At 43.5% G+C, this 19497-nt stretch overlaps 1 pseudogene; it reads right to left on the minus strand.

Annotated features, from left to right (window-relative positions):
• Positions 1-336: 336 nt before the first annotated feature.
• Positions 337-17769, minus strand: LOC142661440 (uroplakin-2-like; annotated as a pseudogene).
• Positions 17770-19497: the final 1728 nt, after the last annotated feature.

Raw genomic sequence — 19497 nt, forward strand, 5'->3', positions numbered from 1 at the left:
AAACAAACACTGTGAATTCAGTCTTCTAGAAATTGAGATAAGTAATGTGATTGAAAAATTGTAAAGGAGTAACTAAGCATCATAGTGAAGTCTCATCCAATGTGACTATTGGTCTGCTGCCCAACAGCTACAGAATTTGAATATTAAATAATTTCACCGGAAAAGTAACGTTTATGAAAATGTCAAGGAAACTTAGAATAAAAAAAATAAAATAAAAACGTTTCATTCAAACAAGTTTTGAAAACTTTATTTTTTAATAAAAACAAGAACACTTTTATTACAAGTTTTCTACATAAAAATGCAGATTACTTTGCTAGCAGACATATCAGATACCAGAAGATGGACTACTTATGTGTTCCAAAAGTAACTGCAAGGCCAACCAGTAGCAGGAACATGGAGATACTGAGCAGCACCGTGATAACCACCATTCCTCCAGAGCGCCCTTCAAAAGAAGCTTGCATCTCTCTTGGGTTTGGAGGCAGATCTGTAGTCCAAGCAGAAACACATTGATTAACAGTCACTGAACACTGCAAGAAATACATCTTGTAACTAACTGCAATAGGGGAGAAAACAAAAAACAAAACAAAAACCACAGCGCACACACGCCGCACATTTAAAATCCAAAAATATGAGGTCCTGGAAGCAGCATGCTTGAATGAACAAATTGGCTTTAATGACTGAATTATCCATTGCCTAGGCCAAAAGGGGAGACTGACAAAGTTTGATTTTACAGTTTATAGTGGCAATTTGCATTAACTATGCAATTTATCTGATCACTCTTCATAATCTAAGGTCATTCCTGGCCATGACTTAAATCACCCAAAAAACCCAAAAAATTTCCACTGCATTTCAGCCCAGACACAAAGTGACCTGCCGTAATTTCAGTGATCTTCTCATTAGCTCATGAGTGTTAACGAGGACAAGGCAGCTGATATAATTCAATCAGTATGACCATAATAACAGCAGACTGGTTGCTTTAAAAGGGGGATGGTGCTTGAAATCAGTGTCTTCTTTTGTTAACCATGGTTACCTCCAAGGAGACACGTGCAGTCGTTATTGCTTCACATCAAAAGGGCTTTACAGGTAAGCGCATTGCTGCTTGTAAGATTGCCCCTAAATCAACCATTTATTCATCAAGAACTTCAAAAGGAGAGGAGGTTCAATTGCTGTGAAAAGAGGGTTCAGAGCGCACATGATATTTCTGCAAGTGCCAGGACCATCTCTTAAAGAGGATTCAGCTATGGGACGGATTCAACACCAGGACAAGGCAGAAAGGTCAGCAGGCAGGTGTCAGTGTATGTCCATGCACAGCGAGGCGAAGGCTTTCAAGAAGAGCAGCAAAGAAGCCACTTCTCTCCAAGAAAATCATCAAGGACAAACTGCAGTCCAATCCCTGTACTTCCTGCAGAATGTCAGAGGACTGGAGTAAAGTTATTTTCCCTGCTGAAGCTCCCTTCAGGCTGTTGAATGGTATCTAAACTTCCACCAATAGCAACTTCTAACAATCCAGGAGCAATTTGGGGATGAACAATTCTTTTCCAGCATGATGGAGCACCATGTCACAAGGCAAAAGTGATAGCTAAGGGGCTCAGTAAACATTAAAACTTTGGGTCTATGGCCAGAAAATGCCCCAGATCTCAATCCCATTGAGAACCTGTGGTCAATCCACAAAAAGCAGGGACACACACAAAGACACAAATTGTGATAAACTCCAACTAACTTCTTACTGATTAAAGAGAAAATATCGCTAGAAATTTGTTTATTTTTTTTTCCAGTTAAACAGTTAGTATTTAAGTGATTAAACATTGTTTTAATTTTTTCACAAGTCAGGAAATATTATAAATTAGATTCTAATTTATAACATTTCCATGTGCTGGTCACTAGAGGGAGCAATTCCCAAAATTTCAGCATTGCAATGTGGTAAAGCAACCTCTTTGCTTTTGGGCTGATTCAGACGAACGTGGCGTTTTGCGCACGCAAAACACGCGGCATTTTGGATGCGCAAAAGCCACTTGACAGCTCCGTGTGGCAGTATCATATGATGCGCGGCTGCCATCATTATGACACGCCATTTGGATGTTTGTAAACAGAAAAGCACGTGGTGCTTTTTTTTACATTCATCCTTTTGACAGCTGTTGCGCGAAACTGCCAGTTCGCACGGAAGTGCTTCCGTGCGACCTGCGTGGTTTTCACGCACCCATTGACTTCAATGGGTGCGTGATGCGCAAAAAACGCAGAGGTATTGAACATGTCGCGCTTTTTACGCAGCGGACAAATGCTGCGCAAAAAGCACGGACTGTCTGTACTGCCCCATATACTTCTATTGATCCATGCGAGCCGTGTGAAAACCACGCGGCCTGCACGGACGCAATTCACGTTCGTGTGAATCCGCCCTTATGCTGCAAATTTGGTGTAGACACACACGCTCTAGTGAGCTCACACAATCCCCCCTCCCTTATCCTGGCTAGTGCCAGGAGAAGGAGGTGGTTGAATCTTCTAATCCTCCTACACTGTGCATTCGCTCAGAAAATGGCGGCACACAGTGTAGGAGGATTAGATACAGTGGTAATCAGACAGTATAACACAAACATAATACACACACCACATACACAAACATAACTTACCTGCTCCCGCCACCGATGCTGCCTCCGATCCGACTCCTCGCGTCTTCGCTGCCTGGAACATATGTCCGGAAGCCGCGACCGGAAGTCATCATCTTACTGTCTGGCCGCGGCTTCCGGTCCACATGAAAATGGCGCCGGATGTCGCTCTGCCGAAGACCTTCCTTTTGGACTGTGTGGGAGCGGCGCATGCGCCGTTGCCACACAGACGGCGTACACTATAGTGAATGGAACGGCTCCCATTCGCATTCTCTATGGGGATGTATGTGCCGTATTTCATCTCTGTATGTGTCGTTAATCGACACAGATGAAAAAAAAAATATATGGCAGCCCCATAGTGAAGTAAAAGTACGAAAAAAGAAAAGTAAAACACAAATAAATAAAATTTATTTTAAGACATACTAAAAGCAAATTTATATATATATAAAAAAAAATTAAAACATTTTCGTGACACCTTCCCTTTAGTCATCAGTCAGGATTTGGCGTAGAAATGGATATCCAGCATGCCAGGGTTAATAGCAGAAGTCTTGAAAAAGAAGCCAATGCTGTAAATATTGAGTCTTTATATAAAGACTCGATGTATTAGTCAATAAAAGTTTAAGCTTATGAAAGTCTTTTAATTGTACTTTAGTATACCATAGAAACAGCTGACTAAAAGATATAGAAACTGACAAATTGTTTTTTTTTTTTATTTTATTTTTTTTACAAAGCTTGCTTCTTCAGTCTCAAAACTTTTGGCCAGAACTGCAGAACATTGGTTATAAAACAAGGGTCCCCGACAAGAGTCTGACGAGCCACGTGTGGCTCACGGCTGTCTGCTACACCCGGAACATTAGCATTGGGTCTAGCAGCCAATACTTTGCACAGTGGGCATTTTTCTGCACAGACGAGATGCGGCATCACGACATCCTACATCTTCACGCTAGGGCTAGACATCTCCCTGCCGATAACTGCTCCACTCTGGCATGGGGCATGCTGGCGTAGGTGCAGTGTGGTTGGTATTGCATAAAAGCCAAGGGACCAAACCTTCCCTCCTCCACAATCTTCTGCACTGTGTGCAGAGAAAGGAGGGCAGAAGAGGCACGTGTAAGGCACACAGGGCAAAATAGAAAGTGGTTGTTCAGAGCCTCTTTCCTAAACATAAACATGGCTTCTCACCCAACGTTAATACATTGGGTGAGAGGACACGTTTATCTTTAGGGAAGAGAGGCTCGGAATCACCATTTTCTTTAATACAAGTTCTGCATCATTTTTGTCGCCACATGCCCAAATGTGAAACATTAAAGGGGTTGGCCAGGTTGAGCAGTTTTTTGTACTGATGACTTAACTAAAGACTCGGTAAATAGATCCCAGGAGGTACAATACATGCCATGTCTACTTGAACTCTATTTTGCAGCAAATGCTAAATAAGGTTTCCTATTAACATTGTCAGTTATAGACATAGTACCATAACATTTTTCATTTTTGTCCAGGAAAATACATAATGGAGCCTGGTAACCCTAATTTAGATCAAAGAAGAGGGAAACAGACAGGACCAAGAACTATTTCAGCTGTATAGAACAGGGAATGATGATCTACTTGGTTAGCCCAAGCCTTACCCAGGAGGAAAATTTGGCATTTTCTCTTTACTTAAAATAATAATAATAAATAATGACTAGGTCGATAATGGCGCGGCTTTAAAAAAAAAAGCCAAGGAAAGCATCACACTTTCTAGACTTCAACCCCTTCGTTTTCCGAACCGGCGAAGGTCTCCATGGTCCAAACACCAGAAAATGAACACTAATCACATATCAAATTCACTCACGATCATTAGAGTAGAGTTAAATTTTCGTTCGGTCCCCATAGAAGTCAATGCAAATGTTGCAGTTCTATAGTGTGAGCGTGTCCATTTCAATTGATTGATATGATGTTAATATGAAGTCAAATTGTGTAACTCCATGTATTCCTATGAAAAAATAGGCAGAAATTGTGCTCAAAAAGTTTTCAACCAGCCCTACCCATACTCCAATCCACCATAATGACATTTTCGATTACAGCTTGAGGAACACAGTACATACACTCACCTCGTGTCTTGAAGGGCTGTGACCAGTTTGTGTACGCAATCTGTTGATCAGCGTTATACAAAATATAACGTATCCTACAAAAAAAAAAAAAAATCAATACCCTAAAGTTCAAAGAAAGCAAACAGAAAATGGCTGCGGAGAGAAAGTTTGTCCACCACACACAGAATGCATCATGCATTCTAATTAAAAGTGTGATCTATAATAAGCGGGCAGTAGGGTTTAAAGTATCAATATGATAAAAATCAATGTGCATGCTGGGTAATCATTAAACTCCAGAATAGATTTTCCTTGTTCTAATGTGAAGATTTCTTTTTAGCTGTTTTAGTTAAGAAACTGATCAAAAGGTGAAGAGATCAAGTCCGGTCATCAGACAAAAGGAAAATCAGATGCCACAAATTGGTCTAACAGACTGAATAGTATTGAAATGTTAGTAATATTTTCGGCTGCGTTGCAGGAGGGGGATTACGAATGCCTTGCCAAGTCTAGTGACGTTAACACACATACGGCCAGATCACAAGGAGTCCACCTCCGGGTCACTTTGGGATGGGTGGACCTCTTGCACTGTCTAATTGTCCAACTGTTCAGCTGATTAGATGGCTCAGACATTAACTGCAGTATATAAAATATACTAAATTTGTAAAATAATTGGGTTCTTAAAGATAAATTGTATTTAAATTATACTTAAAGCATGTTACAAAAAAGATTTACCTCCCAAGAGTCATATTTAGCAGAACAATTACAGATTTAGCCTAATCACTTTCCCAAGAGTCTCCTTCCAAAGAAAGTACATAGAATTTTTAGGACCCCCTAGCAGAAGTAAGAATGCCCCCCCCCCCCCAACAAAAGCTTGATTTTGTGCCCCAAGAGCAATGTATGTCTTAAAGCTGCAGTTTGTGGGATAAAGTGCAGTCACAACAGTGCAACCATGGCAGAGTCTTTGCGACTCTGTACTACAGAGCCACAGGAGTCATAAGTGGTCCATACAGCGCTGGTTTATGGGATTAAACAATGCTTTTAAGGCGGAATAGCACTAGAATATCAGGTGGAGCGTGCAAGGATTTAATTGTTGAAATCACACAGGAATAAAAAATAAAAAAATGCTACAAAACACTACCAATTCAGGGCTTTGCATGGAATTAATGTGGTACACTCTACTAGCACTTTTAATACAATGCACTCTGTATGAACACTGTAAATTGTGGCAACCTGAGGAGCACTATACTCTTACCCACCCAGCTTTTCCTTTTTTTCTTCCATGCCAGTTTAATACAAAAAAAACAAAAAAAAAAAAACACACACTTTAGGCTATAGTGCTCTGGCTGCAGCCATCACGCTCCATCCTTGTCTGCCGTGTACCATGGGGAGCCAGTGCTGCCATCAGGCGGTAGCATCCCTCTGATGGCTGCCTCTTGCTGGCGGAAATAGACTACAACTCAAGGGAATAGGGTATTCTATATTGGGAGGAGGGAGGCTGAGGCGGGCACTGTATTTTAGGAGGGCAAATGGTTAGCATTAGAGTCCAGAGCTCTACTCACAATTTTGAAGAATTCATTACTAAAATCTCAAGTTACTTATCCCGTTATTTTTACCTCAGGCAATTTACAATAAGACAAAAAAAAAAAAAAAGAAAAAAAGAAAAGGGAAGTGATAAAACACATGTTGAGCAGACAAGTCATCTGCATACATGTGCAGCTTGCATGATTGATAATGACCACCATATTCTGTGTGGTTATGAATTAACCAGACCGTAACGGAGCTGGAGGTCATCCAGTTAGGCCACATACAGCCACTAGACTATAGAGCCCCCTAATTTATGTATGCCTCTGGTATAATCCTATTCGCCTCAAGATAAAGTGCCAAGCGTCTAGCAGCCGCTTATCTCCCCCTGCTCCATGGAGTTTACATACCTGTTGAGCGAAGGCAGATGTGTATCTTAATAGGTGGCTAGAGAAGTTTATGGCAGCCGAGACAAATCAATAGTGAGCAACACTACGGCCAACATTTTAGTTGGTTTTATGAACTAACTGAACAAGAAAATTGTACTGTTAATAAAAGGGGTTAACTTATTTCACTTACGTGTAAGTAGTTCCGGGCAGAATTTTAATCACTTGGTCGGCATCCTTATTAGTGATGTCTGGTCCCACTTGAAACACATATAGCTCTGTTAGTGAAGGCTCCCCAAACACTGTTCGGCATTGTGGTAACTTAAATCTGTCCGGGACAAAATACGTTTCGTTGTTTCCTGCATCGAGAGAGAATACAAGACGATGTGAGCTCGCTGAAACCCTTTTAAAGAACCTTGATGGACATGGTCTTTTTTCAACCATACTAACAATGTAACCTTTATTATATCACTTTATGGCAGAAACATTTGTTCTAATGAAACATCTGGAATAAAAGTCCACGTCAAGATCCTGAACCACCATTACTCAGCTAGGAAGTAGAGTCATACATTAGAGGACATTTATACATGTTAGGCCCTGTTTACATGGAGTTTTTTTTGCAGGCAGATTTTAATCTGCCTGCATGCAGTTTGCCGCATTCTCAGTTTGCGCCCATTGAGCGTTGCAGGCAAAAACGCCACGAAATAAGTTTTCACTGCATCCCATTGATGTCAATGGGGAGGTCAGAAACGTAAAAGCCAGACTATAGGGCAAGTCGCTTCTTTTTCCAGCATGTGTTTTTCGCTTTTGTGGGGGAAAAATAACCACCTCCACCTCCAATTGAAATGAATAGGAGGCATTTTCAGACTTTGGCACGTTTTCCGATGCGGTTTCTGCATCCAAAACCTCTGTGTGAACAGGGCCTTAAGCCTCTTTCAGATCTGCATACAGTGCCCCTATTCATTAGTCTGCATTTTAGACTTCTGCACTGCTCATGGTTCTACAGAAACAGATACCCCTAGGTATCTGCAAGTTTGGTACAGTACAACTACGGTGGTCTAGGTGTTACATCCGGGACATTAACTGTCAAATATCGGTACAATACATCACAATAAATGGATGAGTGCAATCTGGTGTTGCAGTGATCTATACCATATCTCTCAATGTGCACCATTAGAGGACATGATATACGGTCTGAGGTATGCAAGTTAGATAAAAGGGATGTGCTCCAATAAATCCCCTCCACTATTCCATAGGACAACACACAGTACTGAAACCAATGTCACAGTAAATGAAATCCATTACATACAAATATTGTAATCACTACCAGTGCTTCTTCAAAAATGACCAAACAGACAAAAGGCTTTAACCGCCAACTGGGAGTATAGAGTGGACTCACAGGCTGAGCCCAATCCATACTCCGCAGGTGTCTGGTATACGTTACAGCCTACACCTCACTGCAACTTCCAGGTTTTAAAATAGCTCAGATCCAGGCCGTTTAACCACTTAGATGCCATGGCCAATAGCAACCCCCTTCTGTAAGTTACCCCACCCCCGCAATGCCAGAGCTTAATAGTAGCCTGTTAAAAGTAACAAACGCTGCAGTACAAGCAATCACTTGAACAAGACCGGAGGGGGAAAAAAAAAAAAAAAAAAAAAAAAAGTGCCCAAAAAGTTGCATGTACCCCAAAACAGTACCACTAAAAAACAGCTCTAGAAAGACAAGCCCTTACAATGCTCATAGACAGAAAAAGAAAAATTATGGCAGAATAAAATGAACATGTTTACTGCATGATGAACAAAACAATGTAGGATTTTCCCCCATTTCACCCGACAAACGGGGGTCCGACAGCTTCTATAGAACTCCATGGATCAGCTTTTAATGGCAGTTTCAGCAATCAATTCTTGTAACGGCAAGTAAAAACGTATCCTAGCTGAGGACTCCCCGCACACAATGCTACTTTGGGCGCTGAGCCCAGGGAAGTCCTTGACATCACTGTCCATACATGGATAGTGAAGTCAAGGCTCTCAACTATGGAGACCCTGGCCAGAGAATCGCAAGATCTCTAGCTGTGGACTCCTGTCTTGGGGAAAACCTGGACCATATATGGACAGTGACATCAGGGGCACCCTCTTGCACCCCCCCCCCCCGTAGATCGCAACCCCACATGGAGAAGCCCCTGACATCCCTGTTCACGTGTGGATAGTGACGCCAGGGGCTTCCCCAATAGCGGAATCCCCTGGCCAGAGTGTCGGAAACAATCTAGCAGGGGAAACCACTCTTGGAGCCCCGGATGTCACTGTCCATAGGTGGACAGAGACACCCTCTAGGAATGGAATCCCCAGCCAGAGGGATTCCACTACAATGGGGAGATACAAAGGTTCTATCTACAAGGGATGGGGTGCACTATGTACAGTGGACACTGGCACCATCTACTGTGGGCACTGGCACTTTTAGGGGGTTGGGATAAAAAACAAGACCGACAAATGCAAGCCATCTTTTTATTTTTTTTTTAACGACCATGAAAGACGGACTGGAAATGGATACAAAAATGTCCATGAAAAACTGAGTGTTTTTTTACTGTCGTGTGAATGTAGCTCAAGGTCATAAAAAAAAATACAACTCTTCCCTCAAAACACACATTATGGCTTTTGTAATGTGTAGAGGAAAAAGGAAAAAAAAAAATAAAAAAAAAAAAAAAATGCAGCAACAAGGGGTTAAAGCAGGGGTCTCAAACTCGGCCAGGTAAGTGGGCCGCATATAGAAAAAAAATGGGAAGTGTTCGGGCCGCATTACTTTCAAATTTGATACAATACAAAATTATTGTTAATCAATTATTTATTTGAACTACTATAACACTACATTACTATAATAATACCGCTAGGTTTAAAATTTTAGATATTTCTCCACATGCTTATTTCAACAATCCAGTTTTCCAGTTTAAGTGTCGCTAAATGCAGTCTGGCAGCTCAGTTAGCAGCGTTTGGCAGACACATGTCAAGATTGGACAGCCCCTTTTTAGATGCTGCCACAGTGCCCTCTGTGGCTAATGCAACACACCCCTAGATAATGCCGCAGTGCCCTCCGCGAATGCTGCCGCAGTGATGTCAGGGGCTTGCCCAGAGCTGGAGTCCCAGAGCAGAGCCGCTTCTAGCACCCTGCCTGGGATTCCAGCTCTGCTCCTGACATCATTGGGACTCCTGCTCTAGGGAAGCCCCTGACATCTTTGTCGATGTATGGACAGCGATGTCACAGGCTTCCCCAGAGTCCCAGAGCAGAGCCTATACTAGCGCTCTGCCTGGGACTGCGGCTCTGGGGAAGCCCCAGACATAGTGTGTCCAAACATGGACACTGATGTCTGGGAATTCCACAGAGTCCTGGAGCAGAGCCGATACTAGCGCTTTGCCCGGGTCTCCGCTCTGGGGAAGACCCTGACACACTGTCCACATATGGACAGTGATGTCAGGGAATTCCAGAGTTCCGGAGCAGAGTCTATACTAGCGCTCTGCCTGGGACTCTGGCTCTGGGGAAGCCCCAGACATCGCTGTTCATATGTGGACAGCGATGTCAGGGAATTCCAGAGTCTCGGAGCAGAGCCGATACTAGCGGCTCTGTGTCCCGCTTGCCGCAGATGACAGCCCCAGGGGCCGCGTGCTTGAGACCCCTGGGTTAAAGGAACATTGCATGCAAAACTGATATGTTGCCTTACGGCTAATGCATTACTGAATTATGCTTTACTCGAGCCATGCACTTTGCAGAACACATTTTCCATTTTGCCTGGAGTGTTCCTTTATTATGGAACTTTTGGATTCTACTGCTTAGGGCCGGTTTACATCAGCGTTCGGATTCCGTCGGAGAAACCCATTAACGGAAAGGCAAACGGAAACCATAGCTTCCCTTTGTAATACCGTTGATTTCAATGGTAATGCTTCCGTTGCAAATGGTTTCGGTTTCTCTCTGTTCCATAAGGTTTCCATTTTTTTTGTATGGGTTCCTCAGACGGAAAGGTCTGACGAAACCCATCAACTAAAATCGAACGCTGACGTGAACACACCCTTAGGCCCTATTCACACTGAGTTTTTTTGCCACGGTTTTTGCAGTGGAAACTGTGGCAAAAACAGTCCGAAATTGCCTCCTATTGAATTCAATGGGATGGAGGCGTTTTTTTCCCACAAACAAAAAAAAAAAAAAAAAACGCTCGTGAAAGAGAAGCAACATGTCCTATCTTGAGGCGTTTTCCGCCTCAAATCCCCTCTTTAGAATTAATGGGAGATGGAAATAACCGTGTTGAAGCTTTTTTTGCAGCATTTTCCTGCAAAAAAAAAAAAAAAACGCATCAAAAATTGTGGGAAACGCACGTGGGGCAAAACCACTTTAAAAAAAAAACCGGAGCTGATTTTTCTAGGCAGAACTTTCTGCCTGCAAAAAACTCGGTGTGAACAAACCCGTAGGCCTCCTTCACACTTTTTTTTTTTTGCTGTATTTAAACTGCAACAATGCATATTATCTTATTGATTACCAGTAAACATCTGGCCACTTTTTTTTTTTTTACACAACCATTAAAAAGGATACAAAGCCCTGATATATACACTGCGGCTACATATTACAGAGATGTAGGTACTGAAGGGCATCCAACCAAATAGGGAGGGTGCACACTGACTGAAGGGGGAGAAAGGTTTAAATGCGGTTTTAATCTATGGGTAGCTTCTGAAGGGCTTAATAAAGTTCTCTCCTCTTCCACCATCTTTAATTAGCATATGGGTGCATCCATATAAGGAAGCTTACCCTTCTTATGCTGGCTGATGGTACTGGCCACACTCATGAGCCAATAGAGAGGTTTTGTACTGGACCTTGCCCACAAGCAAAGGGCTTAAGGGTATGTGCACACACACTAATTACGTCCGTAATTGACGGACGTATTTCGGCCGCAAGTCCCGGACCGGACTCAGTGCAGGGAGCCGGGCTCCTAGCATCATACTTATGTACGATGCTAGGAGTCTCTGCCTCGCTGCAGGACAGCTGTCCCGTACTGTAATCATGTTTTCAGTACGGGACAGTAGTTCCACGGAGAGGCAGGGACTCCTAGCATCGTACATAAGTATGATGCTAGGAGCCCGGCTCCCTGCAGTGTGTTCGGTCCGGGACTTGCGGCCGAAATACGTCCGTCAATTACGGACGTAATTAGTGTGTGTGCACATACCCTTAAAGAGGCTCTGTCACCACATTATAATTGTCCTATATTGTACATGATGTGATTGGTGCTGTAATGTAGATTACAAAATTTTTTTTATTTAGAAAAACGATCATTTTTGACGGAGTTATGACCTATTTTAGCTTTATGCTAATGAGTTTCGAAATTGGACAACTGGGCGTGTTTTACTTTTTGACCAAGTGGGCGTTGTACAGATGTGGATATCTGGAATGGATGGGATGAACCACTTCAGTAGAGGACTAGTTATAACTTACCTTGTTTTTCTTCTCCGTCGTAACTGTACGCCTCAGAAACCCGGATGTGCGCTGCGGCGCTGGACGTGGGGCATGCCTCACTCCCGGTCGCGTCAACGGACATGCGCCGTATTCTCATGGAGGCAGAAACATCGATGAATGCACCTGGGCCTACTCCTATTTAAGGCTACAATTTCAGTATGACACTATGCACCATCTGAGGAAGCACACACCACGAACCGCACATTGGGGTCCTATACATGTTATCCAGGCTTCCATGAATTTTGATATGCGTAAGGTCTTTTTTTGATTCTTCCACTAACGTGGCTCCCAGTAAATTTCTTCCCAGGGCCATTATGTCCATAACTTGATGTACACACACACTTGTTATGGATATGTATTTCTTTGGCAATACAGTTATTGCATCATGTTTTTTATTCAAGTCACTGGCGGTTTTTGAGACTTTGGTGGTATGAGGAGGAGCTAAGAGGGTGGACTTGCCCGTCGGGAGTCCGGCGGTTGGCATAACAACTCAGTTGTGGAAAAAATATATAACGGTTTCACAGCTAACAGTTCTGGCTTAAGAAGTTAAAATAAAAGCTGTGGCCGATCACCCTCCAGCAAAAGACTAAGTTTGGTGTCCTGGTCGTTTATATATGTCAATAAGAAAGCTACCCTCACACGCTATATTTGGTTTATTCTGCATACAGTCAACATATATCCTGCAATTCTTTACTGTAATACAAAATAAAAATCTGTATCTGTGATACGACATTGGAGGCATGCAGAGATACAGTAGGGCCCCTACAGAGGGTGTTCAGATCAGTAATACAGTAGTGTGGTTGATTTATTTTTTCATAGCTGGTATTAGTAAAGTGATATTTAGAGGATAGCCTCCTCCTCCCAAACTATAAGCTGACTGTGTAGTAAACAAAAAAAAAAAAAAAAAAACACACAAAACACTATTTACCCATGATCTGGACCTGCACCTCTATTAGAGAAGTACTCCTTGGGGCCACCGATTTATCCAGAGCCTGGAGCATCCACGCCTCATACAAGCAGTACGGCGGCATCAACCAGATAACAGACGATAAAATTCTATCTTCAGAATAAAGCGAAGTCTCAAATTCTGAAAAAACAAAAAGTGAATGATGAAATTGGACAAGAGAGCAATAAATACAAGACAACCGGGCAGGAGGTTTATTACACTTTAAATTTAACTGGAGCCAAGCTCAATATCCCACTACCCCCATTATTTCAAGTTAGTAGGACTTCAAGGTCTATAAGGCCAAAGCTTTACGACACCATGAGAGCACAGTGCAAACTCACATGCCATACGCTACCTGCTAAAGTAGTAAGTAGGGGGGAGGGTATTCAATTGGTTTTAGGCGATTAACGCAGACTAATTACATTGAATGTGTACATGCGATAGGGTAAGGCCACACGGAGCTGCCCTGACACCTTCACAAAGCGGCTAACAACCGCTTCGGCACCATGTTTAGTGCGGCTGTCAAACAGCCTGTTAGTGGGTGTTGGGCGGTTTACCCACGTTCTTTATCTGCAAAACCGTGCGGCCATGAATTAATACACCCCTTATGGCCGCACGAGTTTGCAGATTACAACAACTTACCCCCTATTCATTCTAAATGGCAGTGCCAGAAAAAGCCGAAGGCTGCACTCTGCTATCTCCTGCACTCCCATAGGGAATTAATAGAGTGGAAGTGCGCATGTAACTGGAATACTCCTGAACGAGGTATTTGACAGCCGCGCCTACATAGTGCTAGTGCGGATGTTGGCCGCGTTGTGACCGTGTCATGGCCGCTCCGTGTGGCCGTACCTTAAAGGGATACATTAAATATCACCCTATAATCCACCACTGAATTTGCTGCTTTGAAGTTCAATGTATACTGCTTTTCACATGAATAATGGGATCTATTTAAAGAGGCTCTGTCACCAGATTTTGCAACCCCTATCTGCTATTGCAGCAGATAGGCGCTGCACTGTAGATTACAGTAACGTTTTTATTTTTAAAAAACGAGCATTTTTGGCCAAGTTATGACCATTTTTGTAGTTATGCAAATGAGGCTTGCAAAAGTACAACTGGGCGTGTTTAAAAGTAAAAGTCCAAGTGGGCGTGTATTAGGTGCGTACATCGGGGCGTGTTTACTACTTTTACTAGCTGGGCGCTCTGACGAGAAGTATCATCCACTTCTCTTCAGAACGCCCAGCTTCTGGCAGTGCAGACACAGCGTGTTCTCGAGAGATCACGCTGTGACGTCACTCACAGGTCCTGCATCGTGTCAGACGAGCGAGGACACCGGCACCAGAGGCTACAGTTGATTCTGCAGCAGCATCAGCGTTTGCAGGTAAGTAGCTACATCGACTTACCTGCAAACGCCGATGCTGCTGCAGAATCAACTGAAGCCTCTGGTGCCGGTGTCCTCGCTCGTCTGACACGATGCAGGACCTGTGAGTGACGACACAGCGTGATCTCTCGAGAACACGGCTGTGTCTGCACTGCCAGAAGCTGGGCGTTCTGAAGAGAAGTGGATGATACTTCTCATCAGAGCGCCCAGCTAGTAAAAGTATTAAAAACGCCCCGATGTACGCACCTAATACACGCCCACTTGGACTTTTACTTTTAAACACACCCACTTGGACTTTTGCAAGCCTCATTTGCATAACTACAAAAATGGTCATAACTTGGCCAAAAATGCTCGTTTTTTTAAAATAAAAACGTTACTGTAATCTACATTGCAGCGCCTATCTGCTGCAATAGCAGATAGGGGTTGCAAAATCTGGTGACAGAGCCTCTTTAAAGTAAAAATGCTGTGGATTAAACTGTCCACAGCACAATGATTATTTTTCCCTAGGAGGTGCAGATTCTGCATGCTAATCCAGACAGAACACACAACGTGTGAACAGGGCCTTAACTTAGGTTATTGAACTGAACGTTGGTTGAGTTTGCACTTTGTAATTTGTGTCCGCAGTGGCAGCTACAGGGACAGCTTATATATGGTCAGGGTATGAGCGCACTTGCCAACTCATGGAATGTCCAGGAGAACTCGGTAAATAAAACACGAGACCTCCTAAGATAATAGACCAATCGTCCAACATTTACTTATCGCTCCATGTTCCTCCAGTCTTTACACCCGGGCAGACATCATCCTGATGCCAAACGGTTATTTAGGGGGTCTGATTTTTTGGTCTATTTAGATGGACTGGGCTCTTTATTTAAGCGATCTGTATTCATTTCAGAGTATGATGAAGGGGCCCATATGCACGATTGGTTCAAATTCTATAGGTTGGAGGCATATCTTGCATAAATAAATGGGTGGGACATACAGTAAAAATAAATTTTCACATGGAATAATCCCCGGAGCAGTAGTTTCAAGGATTTGCTTTCAAGGACCAATTTGTTGCCAGGACAGATCACATAAATCGGGTACATTTGTAATACAGAGCGTCTCAAAAAAAAAACAACAAATCATCATGTGTGTAAACAAATGCATATGCAAGATTTTTAGAAGTTGGCTGTTTCTGGTGTCTAAGGCCTCTTTCACACATTGCAGATTTGTTAGGTATTTTGTATTTGTAAGCCAAGACTAGGACTGAATCCTAAATAGGGGAAATATAATAAAAAGATTTAGACTATATTCACAAATTGTGGTCGATTACTGTTAAATCGTGGCAATATGCTTTGGTTTCCCAAAAACGGCAGAGTGTTGCGGTAATTGTAGAAATTAACCACACTTTGTGAACGTAGTCAGAGTGTTGTGCAATGTATGTAATGCCATAGGGTCCGCATAAAAAAAAACATCCAAATACCACGTGTTTTTACAGCTATTTGGTGTGGCTTTTTTTTTTTTCTATGTGGTTGCGTTTTCTATTAGGTTTATTTTGATGCCGTTTTATCCGGATCGCAATGTGTGAGTGGATCCATATAGTCAAATCTTTTCGGGCTAGAACGATACAGTAACCACAGTTATAATAGTAAAACAGCCTATAGTAATAGTGTAGGGAGCTAGGGTGGGGGCACAGGCAGCCTGTCTCACGAGGTCCTAACATTAGCCAGTGTCCTGATGTAGTGTGCGGCAGCGTTGTAGAGGGGCGGGGTAGCTGAGTGCAGTCAGAGTTGGGAGGGTAATGGAAGCCACTTTTAGTTAAAGTAAATGGAACAATCTCCTCTATGCATTGTGTACACTGTACAGCAGTGTCGGAGCTTCCTCCAGCTGTCAGGTCAAAAGAGGAGAGGGAAGGGTAAGGCGCACGAGTCATGGCACAGCAGTTGGCAGAGAAACACCACATCAGGGCCAAGAGGAAGCGGTGTCCCTCTTCTGTGATTTCTGAAACTGGTGATCAGCTACCTTATCTAAAGTATGCTCCTGACACTCTGCACGGCTGTCCTGATTTTTGGAAGCCTAAGGCCCCATGCATACGCCCGTAATCACGGGCCACAATTACGGGCAGGGACAGTCAGCTGCGTTACAAAGTATGGGAGCACGATCCGTAAAAAGCAAGATAGAACATGTCCTATCTCTTGCGGTACACTACTATGGCCTGGACAATAGAAGTTAATGGGTCCGTAACCGCGGCCTGCAACTACGGACGTTTTTTTACAGTCGTGCACACGGGGTCCTAATAGAATCTTCTCTTCCAACTGCCTGCATGACAGATCTTACATAGGTGTAAGCTGTATGCTTGCGGATACATAGGGGAGAGAATTATAGATAAGCCTTAGTGAATCATACCTTGTCAATAGTACTGCCTCATCTGAAATCTGTGTCTCCCATTGTCAGGTATAAACTTCTAGTGGGGGGACAAAAAGACCACCAACATGGAGGTACCCATGAACTGATGTAGGCCTCATGCACACAAAGGTGTGCATTTCAACCCGTAACATACTTGCCTTTTGTATTGGTATTACAGCTTTGTCCCATTCAAGTGAATGAGAAGAAGCTGCAATACCAAGCACAGCGGCTACTAAAAGTACAGCATTGTGCATCACGAACATAAAACGAAGAGGCAGCAGCGCTCGCCGAGAATCAATGCGCCTTCAAACATCTGATCCATAGGAGGTGCAGAGAAGGAGACGCCCACGGATCAAACATTAATGGCCTATCCAAAAAAATAGGCCAGCTTTTTTAAAAACCTAAATAACCCCTTTAACGGTTTGCAATGTTATTCCTAAACTTGTAAGGGTATAGGCACACTTGGCAGCAGGGTTTTTTTTTTGAGCAATTAGGCAGAAAGTGAATCCTTGCAAAGAGTTCCTATCACCACATTCACCCTATTCTAAAAAAAACAAAATAAATCATTTTCTAAAAGGTCACCTATTAAAAGAAAAAAAATAAATAAATATATATATATATTTAAAAAAAAATAAATACCTATGTAAAATAAAAAGGGCAAACATGGTACTCATGGACTTTCACATGGAGCTGGTGAATGTTTATGCTCAATGTGGGGCCCAGCTTTTTCTAGTTAGGCCACGGTTAGTACCGTTTCTGTGTTTTGGATCCATGCCTAGCTTTGGCTTACAAATACTGAAGGAAAACACTGCTTTGTGAAAGTGGCCCAAAAGAGCAGACAACACCAGATAGAAAACCGAAAGGGAACTTACGGTCTAGAAGCAAAGCCTTCGGTTGACCGATAACACATCTCGCAATAAATAAGACGCTCAGTAAACTCCTCCACGTTATTTGTCTCATTTCTCCAGCAGCCCAGCCCAGCTATGCAGCAATACCAGGGACCATCTGTCTGGGATTAATCTCACGTGTTTAAATTGCTAATTAATAATGTTAGTCATGTGGTCAGCTGACTGATAAATGATGTGGTCAGCTGACTGATAAATGATGGGGTCAGCTGGCTGATAAATGATGAGGGCTACACTTATAAATTCGTGCAGGGTCTTAGGGTTTACATACACAGCAGAGTCCAGTGCACGAAGCTGGCAGTGCACGGAGGTTGCAGTACGTACGGAAATATTGTTTTCTAAAGCAACGATTCCCGGTGAAAATATCTCTGTACGTGCGGCGCCCAATGAAGCTTTCCACGATTTTGTTTTCTGTTGTGTTAGTACAAAATCTATCACACGGAGACATACAGAGGTACACAAATGCCTCATGTGCACGTTTCCGTGTGTACAGCATGGATGGCCGTGGAGTGTCCGCAATTCTCGGACCGTGCACACGTTGGTTGCAATGAGCCCGGACCGTATAATGACTTGTTCTATTTTTTTGAGGCCCAGGCTCCCAGCCAATGCACGGACCATGGAAACCACGGTCGTGTGCATGGGCCAATAGAAGTGAATGGGTCTGCAATTCATCTGCATTTTTGCTGATAAATTGTGGACACAAAAACACATTCGTGTGCTTGAGGCCTAAGGCTGGGTTCACACGACCATGTTACGTCCGTAATGTACGGAACGTATTTCGGCCGGAAGACCCGGACCGAACACACTGCAGGGGGTCGGGCTCCTATCATCATAGTTATGTATGATGCTAGGAGTCCCTGCCTCTGCGTGGAACTACTGTCCCGTACTGTAATCATGATTACAGTACGGGACAGTTGTCCTGCAGCGAGGCAGGGACTCCTAGCATCGTAGATCACTATGATGATAGGAGCCCGGCCCCCTGCACTGTGTTCGGTCCGGGTCTTCCGGCCGAAATACGTTCCGTACTTTACGGACGTAACATGGTCGTGTGAACCCAGCCTAAAGGGCTCATGAGTCTCTATTGCACTAAGAGAGACTAATAAGGCTATGTTCACACTGAGTATTTTGCCGAGTTTTTTGACGCGGAAACCGCGTCGCAAAACTCGGCAAAAACGGCCCTAAAATGCCTCCCATTGATTTCAATGGGAGGCGTCGGCGTCTTTTTCCCGCGAGCAGTAAAACTGCCTCGCGGGTAAAAGAAGCGACATGCCCGATCTTCGGGCGTTTACGCCTCTGACCTCCTATTGACTTCAATGGGAGGCAGAGAAAGCGTATTTCGCTGTGTTTTATGCCCGCGGCGCTCAATGGCCGCAGGCGAAAAACGGCACTAAAATCGCCGCGAAAATCGGCGTGCAGGGAGAGGAAAATCTGCCTCAAACTTCCAAACTGAATTTTGAGGCAGATATTCCTCCTGCAAAATACTCCGTGTGAACATAGCCTAAGGGTATGTGCACACACACTAATTACGTCCGTAATTGACGGACGTATTTCGGCCGCAAGTACCGGATCGAACACAGTGCAGGGAGCCGGGCTCCTAGCATCATACTTATGTACGATGCTAGGAGTCGCTGCCTCGCTGCAGGACAACTGTCCCGTACTGAAAACATGGTTACAGTACGGGACAGTTGTCCTGCAGCAAGGCAGGGACTCCTAGCGTCGTACATAACTATGATGCTAGGAGCCCGGCTCCCTGCACTGAGTTCGGTCCGGTACTTGCGGCCGAAATACGTCCGTCCATTACGGACGTAATTAGTGTGTGTGCACATAC

This window comes from Rhinoderma darwinii, chromosome 10, assembly GCF_050947455.1.
Source record: "Rhinoderma darwinii isolate aRhiDar2 chromosome 10, aRhiDar2.hap1, whole genome shotgun sequence".
In the NCBI taxonomy this organism is placed as follows: domain Eukaryota; kingdom Metazoa; phylum Chordata; class Amphibia; order Anura; family Rhinodermatidae; genus Rhinoderma; species Rhinoderma darwinii.